An 11432-nucleotide genomic window follows, 5' to 3' on the forward strand; every position below is an offset into this window, starting at 1 on the left:
CAGACACAGAATTGTTACTCGCACAGACACAGAATTGTTACTCAGGGCCACAGAATTCATACTCAGGGACAGACAGAATTGTTACTGAGTGCCAGAGAATTGTTACTCAGGGACAGACAGAATTGTTACTGAGTGCCAGAGAATTGTTACTCAGGGACAGACAGAATTGTTACTGAGTGCCAGAGAATTGTTACTCGCACAGACACAAAATTGTTACTTGCACAGACACAGAATTGTTACTCGCACAGACACAGAATTGTTACTCAGGGCCACAGAATTCATACTCAGGGACAGACAGAATTGTTACTGAGTGCCAGAGAATTGTTACTCAGGGACAGACAGAATTGTTACTGAGTGCCAGAGAATTGTTACTCAGGGACAGACAGAATTGTTACTGAGTGCCAGAGAATTGTTACTCGCACAGACACAAAATTGTTACTTGCACAGACACAGAATTGTTACTCGCACAGACACAGAATTGTTACTCAGGGCCACAGAATTCATACTCAGGGATAGACAGAATTGTTACTGAGTGCCAGAGAATTGTTACTCAGGGACAGACAGAATTGTTACTGAGTGCCAGAGAATTGTTACTCAGGGACAGACAGAATTGTTACTGAGTGCCAGAGAATTGTTACTCGCACAGACACAAAATTGTTACTTGCACAGACACAGAATTGTTACTCGCACAGACACAGAATTGTTACTCAGGGCCACAGAATTCATACTCAGGGACAGACAGAATTGTTACTGAGTGCCAGAGAATTGTTACTCAGGGACAGACAGAATTGTTACTGAGTGCCAGAGAATTGTTACTCAGGGACAGACAGAATTGTTACTGAGTGCCAGAGAATTGTTACTCGCACAGACACAAAATTGTTACTTGCACAGACACAGAATTGTTACTCGCACAGACACAGAATTGTTACTCAGGGCCACAGAATTCATACTCAGGGACAGACAGAATTGTTACTGAGTGCCAGAGAATTGTTACTCAGGGACAGACAGAATTGTTACTGAGTGCCAGAGAATTGTTACTCAGGGACAGACAGAATTGTTACTGAGTGCCAGAGAATTGTTACTCAGGGACAGACAGAATTGTTACTGAGTGCCAGAGAATTGTTACTCGCACAGACACAAAATTGTTACTTGCACAGACACAGAATTGTTACTCGCACAGACACAGAATTGTTACTCAGGGCCACAGAATTCATACTCAGGGATAGACAGAATTGTTACTGAGTGCCAGAGAATTGTTACTCAGGGACAGACAGAATTGTTACTGAGTGCCAGAGAATTGTTACTCAGGGACAGACAGAATTGTTACTGAGTGCCAGAGAATTGTTACTCGCACAGACACAAAATTGTTACTTGCACAGACACAGAATTGTTACTCGCACAGACACAGAATTGTTACTCAGGGCCACAGAATTCATACTCAGGGACAGACAGAATTGTTACTGAGTGCCAGAGAATTGTTACTCAGGGACAGACAGAATTGTTACTGAGTGCCAGAGAATTGTTACTCAGGGACAGACAGAATTGTTACTGAGTGCCAGAGAATTGTTACTCGCACAGACACAAAATTGTTACTTGCACAGACACAGAATTGTTACTCGCACAGACACAGAATTGTTACTCAGGGCCACAGAATTCATACTCAGGGACAGACAGAATTGTTACTGAGTGCCAGAGAATTGTTACTCAGGGACAGACAGAATTGTTACTGAGTGCCAGAGAATTGTTACTCAGGGACAGACAGAATTGTTACTGAGTGCCAGAGAATTGTTACTCAGGGACAGACAGAATTGTTACTGAGTGCCAGAGAATTGTTACTCAGGGACAGACAGAATTGTTACTGAGTGCCAGAGAATTGTTACTCGCACAGACACAAAATTGTTACTTGCACAGACACAGAATTGTTACTCGCACAGACACAGAATTGTTACTCAGGGCCACAGAATTCATACTCAGGGACAGACAGAATTGTTACTGAGTGCCAGAGAATTGTTACTCAGGGACAGACAGAATTGTTACTGAGTGCCAGAGAATTGTTACTCAGGGACAGACAGAATTGTTACTGAGTGCCAGAGATTTGTTACTCGCACAGACACAAAATTGTTACTTGCACAGACACAGAATTGTTACTCGCACAGACACAGAATTGTTACTCAGGGCCACAGAATTCATACTCAGGGACAGACAGAATTGTTACTGAGTGCCAGAGAATTGTTACTCAGGGACAGACAGAATTGTTACTGAGTGCCAGAGAATTGTTACTCAGGGACAGACAGAATTGTTACTGAGTGCCAGAGAATTGTTACTCAGGGACAGACAGAATTGTTACTGAGTGCCAGAGAATTGTTACTCAGGGACAGACAGAATTGTTACTGAGTGCCAGAGAATTGTTACTCGCACAGACACAAAATTGTTACTTGCACAGACACAGAATTGTTACTCGCACAGACACAGAATTGTTACTCAGGGCCACAGAATTCATACTCAGGGACAGACAGAATTGTTACTGAGTGCCAGAGAATTGTTACTCAGGGACAGACAGAATTGTTACTGAGTGCCAGAGAATTGTTACTCAGGGACAGACAGAATTGTTACTGAGTGCCAGAGAATTGTTACTCGCACAGACACAAAATTGTTACTTGCACAGACACAGAATTGTTACTCGCACAGACACAGAATTGTTACTCAGGGCCACAGAATTCATACTCAGGGATAGACAGAATTGTTACTGAGTGCCAGAGAATTGTTACTCAGGGACAGACAGAATTGTTACTGAGTGCCAGAGAATTGTTACTCAGGGACAGACAGAATTGTTACTGAGTGCCAGAGAATTGTTACTCGCACAGACACAAAATTGTTACTTGCACAGACACAGAATTGTTACTCGCACAGACACAGAATTGTTACTCAGGGCCACAGAATTCATACTCAGGGACAGACAGAATTGTTACTGAGTGCCAGAGAATTGTTACTCAGGGACAGACAGAATTGTTACTGAGTGCCAGAGAATTGTTACTCAGGGACAGACAGAATTGTTACTGAGTGCCAGAGAATTGTTACTCGCACAGACACAAAATTGTTACTTGCACAGACACAGAATTGTTACTCGCACAGACACAGAATTGTTACTCAGGGCCACAGAATTCATACTCAGGGACAGACAGAATTGTTACTGAGTGCCAGAGAATTGTTACTCAGGGACAGACAGAATTGTTACTGAGTGCCAGAGAATTGTTACTCAGGGACAGACAGAATTGTTACTGAGTGCCAGAGAATTGTTACTCAGGGACAGACAGAATTGTTACTGAGTGCCAGAGAATTGTTACTCAGGGACAGACAGAATTGTTACTGAGTGCCAGAGAATTGTTACTCGCACAGACACAAAATTGTTACTTGCACAGACACAGAATTGTTACTCGCACAGACACAGAATTGTTACTCAGGGCCACAGAATTCATACTCAGGGACAGACAGAATTGTTACTGAGTGCCAGAGAATTGTTACTCAGGGACAGACAGAATTGTTACTGAGTGCCAGAGAATTGTTACTCAGGGACAGACAGAATTGTTACTGAGTGCCAGAGATTTGTTACTCGCACAGACACAAAATTGTTACTTGCACAGACACAGAATTGTTACTCGCACAGACACAGAATTGTTACTCAGGGCCACAGAATTCATACTCAGGGACAGACAGAATTGTTACTGAGTGCCAGAGAATTGTTACTCAGGGACAGACAGAATTGTTACTGAGTGCCAGAGAATTGTTACTCAGGGACAGACAGAATTGTTACTGAGTGCCAGAGAATTGTTACTCAGGGACAGACAGAATTGTTACTGAGTGCCAGAGAATTGTTACTCAGGGACAGACAGAATTGTTACTGAGTGCCAGAGAATTGTTACTCGCACAGACACAAAATTGTTACTTGCACAGACACAGAATTGTTACTCGCACAGACACAGAATTGTTACTCAGGGCCACAGAATTCATACTCAGGGACAGACAGAATTGTTACTGAGTGCCAGAGAATTGTTACTCAGGGACAGACAGAATTGTTACTGAGTGCCAGAGAATTGTTACTCAGGGACAGACAGAATTGTTACTGAGTGCCAGAGAATTGTTACTCGCACAGACACAAAATTGTTACTTGCACAGACACAGAATTGTTACTCGCACAGACACAGAATTGTTACTCAGGGCCACAGAATTCATACTCAGGGATAGACAGAATTGTTACTGAGTGCCAGAGAATTGTTACTCAGGGACAGACAGAATTGTTACTGAGTGCCAGAGAATTGTTACTCAGGGACAGACAGAATTGTTACTGAGTGCCAGAGAATTGTTACTCGCACAGACACAAAATTGTTACTTGCACAGACACAGAATTGTTACTCGCACAGACACAGAATTGTTACTCAGGGCCACAGAATTCATACTCAGGGACAGACAGAATTGTTACTGAGTGCCAGAGAATTGTTACTCAGGGACAGACAGAATTGTTACTGAGTGCCAGAGAATTGTTACTCGCACAGACACAAAATTGTTACTTGCACAGACACAGAATTGTTACTCGCACAGACACAGAATTGTTACTCAGGGCCACAGAATTCATACTCAGGGACAGACAGAATTGTTACTGAGTGCCAGAGAATTGTTACTCAGGGACAGACAGAATTGTTACTGAGTGCCAGAGAATTGTTACTCAGGGACAGACAGAATTGTTACTGAGTGCCAGAGATTTGTTACTCGCACAGACACAAAATTGTTACTTGCACAGACACAGAATTGTTACTCGCACAGACACAGAATTGTTACTCAGGGCCACAGAATTCATACTCAGGGACAGACAGAATTGTTACTGAGTGCCAGAGAATTGTTACTCAGGGACAGACAGAATTGTTACTGAGTGCCAGAGAATTGTTACTCAGGGACAGACAGAATTGTTACTGAGTGCCAGAGATTTGTTACTCGCACAGACACAAAATTGTTACTTGCACAGACACAGAATTGTTACTCGCACAGACACAGAATTGTTACTCAGGGCCACAGAATTCATACTCAGGGACAGACAGAATTGTTACTGAGTGCCAGAGAATTGTTACTCAGGGACAGACAGAATTGTTACTGAGTGCCAGAGAATTGTTACTCGCACAGACACAAAATTGTTACTTGCACAGACACAGAATTGTTACTCGCACAGACACAGAATTGTTACTCAGGGCCACAGAATTCATACTCAGGGACAGACAGAATTGTTACTGAGTGCCAGAGAATTGTTACTCAGGGACAGACAGAATTGTTACTGAGTGCCAGAGATTTGTTACTCGCACAGACACAAAATTGTTACTTGCACAGACACAGAATTGTTACTCGCACAGACACAGAATTGTTACTCAGGGCCACAGAATTCATACTCAGGGACAGACAGAATTGTTACTGAGTGCCAGAGAATTGTTACTCAGGGACACCTAATCGTTGAATTAAATAGTATGTCAGACAACATGCAGAGGAGTGGCAGAGGAGGCAATGTTTTAGGAGCGAGCAGACGTGGCAGCAGAGGAAGGGGTCGAGGCAGCAGTATTCGCAGCCAGAGGCCAGTGCTCCCGGTGTCATCCAGCGGTCGTGTCTCCACCGACAACCCTGCCGTCATTGATTGGTTGGCTCGGTCGTCTTCCTCTTCCCAGGTCACCTCTGACACCTACAGCCAACGGTCGGTGGGTACGTCAGACACAACCGTTAGTTGGCATGGCCCGGGACCAAGCCCACTGAAATCACGTGTCCTCTACCTGCCCCTGTCCTTTGCTGTTCCCTCACCAAGCGAAGTATCGCATGCTGTGGGCTCAGCCCCACTGTACAGTGAGGAAGAGCTAACAGAGGGCGGTCAGGAACGGGGGGAGACATCGGCCTTTTCAGCAGCCAAGCGAACAAGTACTGGCGAGGAGAGTGGCTCGGTAGCCGGTCTAGAGACAGGTCTGTCTCCTGACCCAGACGCAGCCGAGGGGGCTAGTAGTGAGGCGGAGACCCTACTTGATGATGAGGAGGTTGATCGCACTTGGCAGCCTCGTCGTCATCAGGCAATTTCTTCCGCATCATCAGGAGAAGAGGGTGGCAGCTTGGCAGCGAGCAAAACAGTCGGTGGGTTGCCCAGGAGACAGCAGCAGGGTCGCATCAGTGTCAGTGGAGCCAAACGTCCACGGAGTAGAGCACCAGCTCCACTGCAGCCTACCACCACGGCCAGTAGTGGTGCCGTTGCGCACGGAGGAAGTAGCAGTCAGCCAGTGAAGAGTAGCGGGGGCAAAGTTTCCTACTCGGTGGTGTGGCAATTTTTCCTCAAGCCGCCCGAGGAAGTAAACGTAGCCGTATGTCGACTATGTGGCCAGAAATGCAAGCGTGGCCAGGGGGCCCATGTTGGGACTACAGCGTTGCGTCAGCATATGCAGCGTCACCATTCGGTGGCCTGGGAAAACCGTGATAAACATACGGCGGTTCTGCCTGCCCCAGCCCCCGCTCCATCACCCGCTCCGTTACTTGCTCCGTCACCCGACGTCGTCAATCGCCCTCTATCAGCCAGTCAAGGCTCCAACACCTCTGCTGAGGGGAGTTGTCGCTCATTGGCATCTTCCGCTCGTTCAGATGCTCCTTCTCCTGCTACTCCTCTTCTCGGATTCCGTCAACAGTCTTTCTTGGAATCCGTATCCAAGAGACAACAGTTTGCGAGCACGCACCCGACGGTGCAAAAGCTGAACGTCCTCCTGTCCAAGTTGCTGGTGCTGCAGTCCCTCCCTTTCCAACTGGTGGACTCAGCACCTTTCCGAGAAATGATGGCTTGTGCCGCGCCGCGGTGGAGAGTGCCAAGCCGTCATTTCTTTGCCCAAAAGGCAGTGCCAGCCCTGCATTCACATGTAGAAGAGATGGTGGGCCAGTCTTTGAGCATGTCGGTCTCTGCCAAAGTGCACGGCAGCGCCGACGTGTGGAGCTGTAACTACGGTCAGGGACAGTACATGTCATTTACGGCCCACTGGGTGAACGTGGTGCCGGCACAGCCGCACCAGCAACTTGGACAGGTCACGACGCTTTTGCCTCCACGTTTGCACGTCCTTGGTCCAGCAAGCATGTCCGCCTCTACCACCTCTTTTTCCGCCGTGTCCTCAGCCGCCACCCCCGTGCCAAGTCCCATTACCCGACCGGCATATCACATGTGCAGGGCGCAACGGTGTCACGCTGTGCTGCACCTGGTATGCCTTGGCGAACGTAGTCACACAGGGGAGGAACTGCTGAGTGTAATGAACAGAGAAATCGACAGATGGCTGTCTCCGCGCAAACTAAAAATCGGAACCATGTTGACTGACAACGGAAAGAACATGGTGTCTGCTCTGCGTCAAGGAAGGTTGTGCCATGCGCCATGCATGGCTCACGTGTTCAATCTGGTTGTCAAGCGGTTCCTAAAATCCACCATCCCACTGCAAGACATCCTTAAAATGTCACGTAAACTGTGCATGCATTTCAGCCATTCCTACACCGCAAAGAACACCCTCATTGAGCTGCAGCGTCAGAACGGAATTCCACAGCATCGCCTGATCTGCGACGTTGCAACAAGGTGGAATTCAACCCTACACATGTTAGACCGCCTTTACGAGCAGCGAAAGGCCATCACCGATTTCCTGATGTTACAAGCGGATAAAGGTACTCCCCTGTGTAACTTAGATGTCAGCCATTGGCAGCTCATGCGTGACACCTGCCGCTTGCTCAGGCCCTTTGAGGAGGCCACGCTATTCGTGAGTCGGCAGGACTATGGGATGAACGACGTCATTCCTCTGTTGCACGTCCTGGAACAAATGCTGTTAACAATGGCTGGTCAGGGTGCGGTAGACGTGGCGCACAGATCTCAACGCCACATGACCCCTGTGGGGGCAGGACAGGAAGAAGAGGAGGAGGTAGAGGAGGACATTTGTGCTCAGGAATTATTGAGTGAAATGGGTGGTTTTTCCACTCAGCGGACAGGAGTGGAGGAGCAGGAGCATCTGGTAGAGGAGGAGGAGGAGGAGACAGAGGACCCAGACGCACCGTGGCAGTATGCTGTGGAGATGGAGGCAGGGAGTCCCTCGCATTCCTTGGCACAAATGGCCCATAGCATGCTCGGTTGCTTGCGTAGCGACAGCCGAATAATAACCATCAGACAGAGGGATGACTTTTGGCTGTCCACCTTGTTGGACCCTCGCTACCGGTCCAAAATGGTGGCCTTTTTCACACCTGCTGAGAGGGAGGCCAAAATTACGTACTATAAAAACCACCTATGTAGTCAGTTGGTCTCTGCCTTTGTGCGCCAACGTCCATCCTCAGACACTGTGGGCCCTGTGCGCTCGCGTTCCGCTGGCATGGCAGCAGGGGAGGGGTGGGGTGGTAGGAGCAGTGGCAGCTCCACCAGCAGCGGCTGCCTCAGTCTGCAGTCGATGATGAGTAGCTTTCTTCACCAGCGCAGTGAGGAAACTACTAACCAGCCGCAGCAGCAGCAGCAGCATCAGGTGGACCTGGAGCAGGAGCTCAAACAACAGGCTTGGGCCTACTTGGACAGCACCCTGCCAACCGAGGTAGACAATCCCCTTGACTACTGGGCAACGAAACTTGACCTTTGGCCCCAACTAGCTGAATTTGCCCTTGAAAGGCTGTCATGCCCGGCCAGTAGCGTGGCATCGGAGCGCGTGTTTAGTGCGGCAGGAGGTATTGTAACTCCGCGGAGGACACGACTGTCCACCCAAAGTGTGGAGAGACTCACGTTTGTGAAAATGAATCAGGCGTGGATTAGTCTGGATTTCAAACCACCAGTTCCTGACACAACTGACTAAATCCGCCATGAATCATGCCTCAAACATGTGCCACTTTCAGGTCTCCTCACACTGCTGGTGTGTTTAATTTTTTGACATAGGGTGCTGGCAGATTACGGGCCTCCTATAGCTGCTGCCAGGCCCCTAATCTGCCATAGGCCCCTATATACCGCCTCCTCATGCTGCTGCCAAGTCCAGAGTCTGTCATGGGTCCCTGTATGGCCTCCCATTGCTGCTGTCTCCATCGCCACACTCTGCTGCCATGTGCCACTTTCAGGTCTCTTCACACTGCTGGTGTGTTAAATTTTTTGACATAGGGTGCAGGCAGATTACGGGCCTCACATAGCTGCTGCCAGGCCCCTAATCTGCCATGGGCCCCTATATACCGCCTCCTCATGCTGCTGCCAAGTCTAGAGTCTGTCATGGGTCCCTGTACGGCCTCCCATTGCTGCTGTCTCCATCGCCACACTCTGCTGCCATGTGCCACTTTCAGGTCTCCTCACACTGCTGGTGTGTAGAATTTTTTGACATAGGGTGCTGGCAGATTATGGGCCTCCTATAGCTGCTGCCAGGCCCCTAATCTGCCATAGGCCCCTATATACCGCCTCCTCATGCTGCTGCCAGGTCCAGAGTCTCTCATGGGTCCCTGTACGGCCTCCCATTGCTGCTGTCTCCATCGCCACACTCTGCCATGTGCCACTTTCAGGTCTCCTCACACACTGCTGGTGTGTTACATTTTTTGACATAGGGTGCTGGCAGATTATGGGCCTCACATAGCTGCTGCCAGGCCCCTAATCTGCCATGGGCCCCTATATACCGCCTCCTCATGCTGCTGCCAAGTCCAGAGTCTGTCATGGGTCCCTGTATGGCCTCCCATTGCTGCTGTCTCCATCGCCACACTCTGCTGCCATGTGCCACTTTCAGGTCTCTTCACACTGCTGGTGTGTAGAATTTTTTGACATAGGGTGCTGGCAGATTATGGGCCTCACATAGCTGCTGCCAGGCCCCTAATCTGCCATGGGCCCCTATATACCGCCTCCTCATGCTGCTGCCAAGTCCAGAGTCTGTCATGGGTCCCTGTATGGCCTCCCATTGCTGCTGTCTCCATCGCCACACTCTGCTGCCATGTGCCACTTTCAGGTCTCTTCACACTGCTGGTGTGTTAAATTTTTTGACATAGGGTGCAGGCAGATTACGGGCCTCACATAGCTGCTGCCAGGCCCCTAATCTGCCATGGGCCCCTATATACCGCCTCCTCATGCTGCTGCCAAGTCCAGAGTCTCTCATGGGTCCCTGTACGGCCTCCCATTGCTGCTGTCTCCATCGCCACACTCTGCTGCCATGTGCCACTTTCAGGTCTCTTCACACTGCTGGTGTGTTAAATTTTTTGACATAAGGTGCAGGCAGATTACGGGCCTCACATAGCTGCTGCCAGGCCCCTAATCTGCCATGGGCCCCTATATACCGCCTCCTCATGCTGCTGCCAAGTCCAGAGTCTGTCATGGGTCCCTGTATGGCCTCCCATTGCTGCTGTCTCCATCGCCACACTCTGCTGCCATGTGCCACTTTCAGGTCTCTTCACACTGCTGGTGTGTTAAATTTTTTGACATAGGGTGCAGGCAGATTACGGGCCTCACATAGCTGCTGCCAGGCCCCTAATCTGCCATGGGCCCCTATATACCGCCTCCTCATGCTGCTGCCAAGTCCAGAGTCTCTCATGGGTCCCTGTACGGCCTCCCATTGCTGCTGTCTCCATCGCCACACTCTGCTGCCATGTGCCACTTTCAGGTCTCCTCACACTGCTGGTGTGTAGAATTTTTTGACATAGGGTGCTGGCAGATTATGGGCCTCCTATAGCTGCTGCCAGGCCCCTAATCTGCCATAGGCCCCTATATACCGCCTCCTCATGCTGCTGCCAGGTCCAGAGTCTCTCATGGGTCCCTGTACGGCCTCCCATTGCTGCTGTCTCCATCGCCACACTCTGCCATGTGCCACTTTCAGGTCTCCTCACACACTGCTGGTGTGTTACATTTTTTGACATAGGGTGCAGGCAGATTACGGGCCTCACATAGCTGCTGCCAGGCCCCTAATCTGCCATGGGCCCCTATATACCGCCTCCTCATGCTGCTGCCAAGTCCAGAGTCTCTCATGGGTCCCTGTACGGCCTCCCATTGCTGCTGTCTCCATCGCCACACTCTGCTGCCATGTGCCACTTTCAGGTCTCTTCACACTGCTGGTGTGTTAAATTTTTTGACATAGGGTGCAGGCAGATTACGGGCCTCACATAGCTGCTGCCAGGCCCCTAATCTGCCATGGGCCCCTATATACCGCCTCCTCATGCTGCTGCCAAGTCCAGAGTCTGTCATGGGTCCCTGTATGGCCTCCCATTGCTGCTGTCTCCATCGCCACACTCTGCTGCCATGTGCCACTTTCAGGTCTCTTCACACTGCTGGTGTGTTAAATTTTTTGACATAGGGTGCAGGCAGATTACGGGCCTCACATAGCTGCTGCCAGGCCCCTAATCTGCCATGGGCCCCTATATACCGCCTCCTCATGCTGCTGCCAAGTCCAGAGTCTCTCATGGGTCCCTGT

The sequence above is a fragment of the Staurois parvus genome, unplaced genomic scaffold (genome assembly GCF_062004578.1).
Source record: "Staurois parvus isolate SC_StPar_1 unplaced genomic scaffold, SC_StPar_1.0 ptg000014l, whole genome shotgun sequence".
NCBI lineage: Eukaryota > Metazoa > Chordata > Amphibia > Anura > Ranidae > Staurois > Staurois parvus.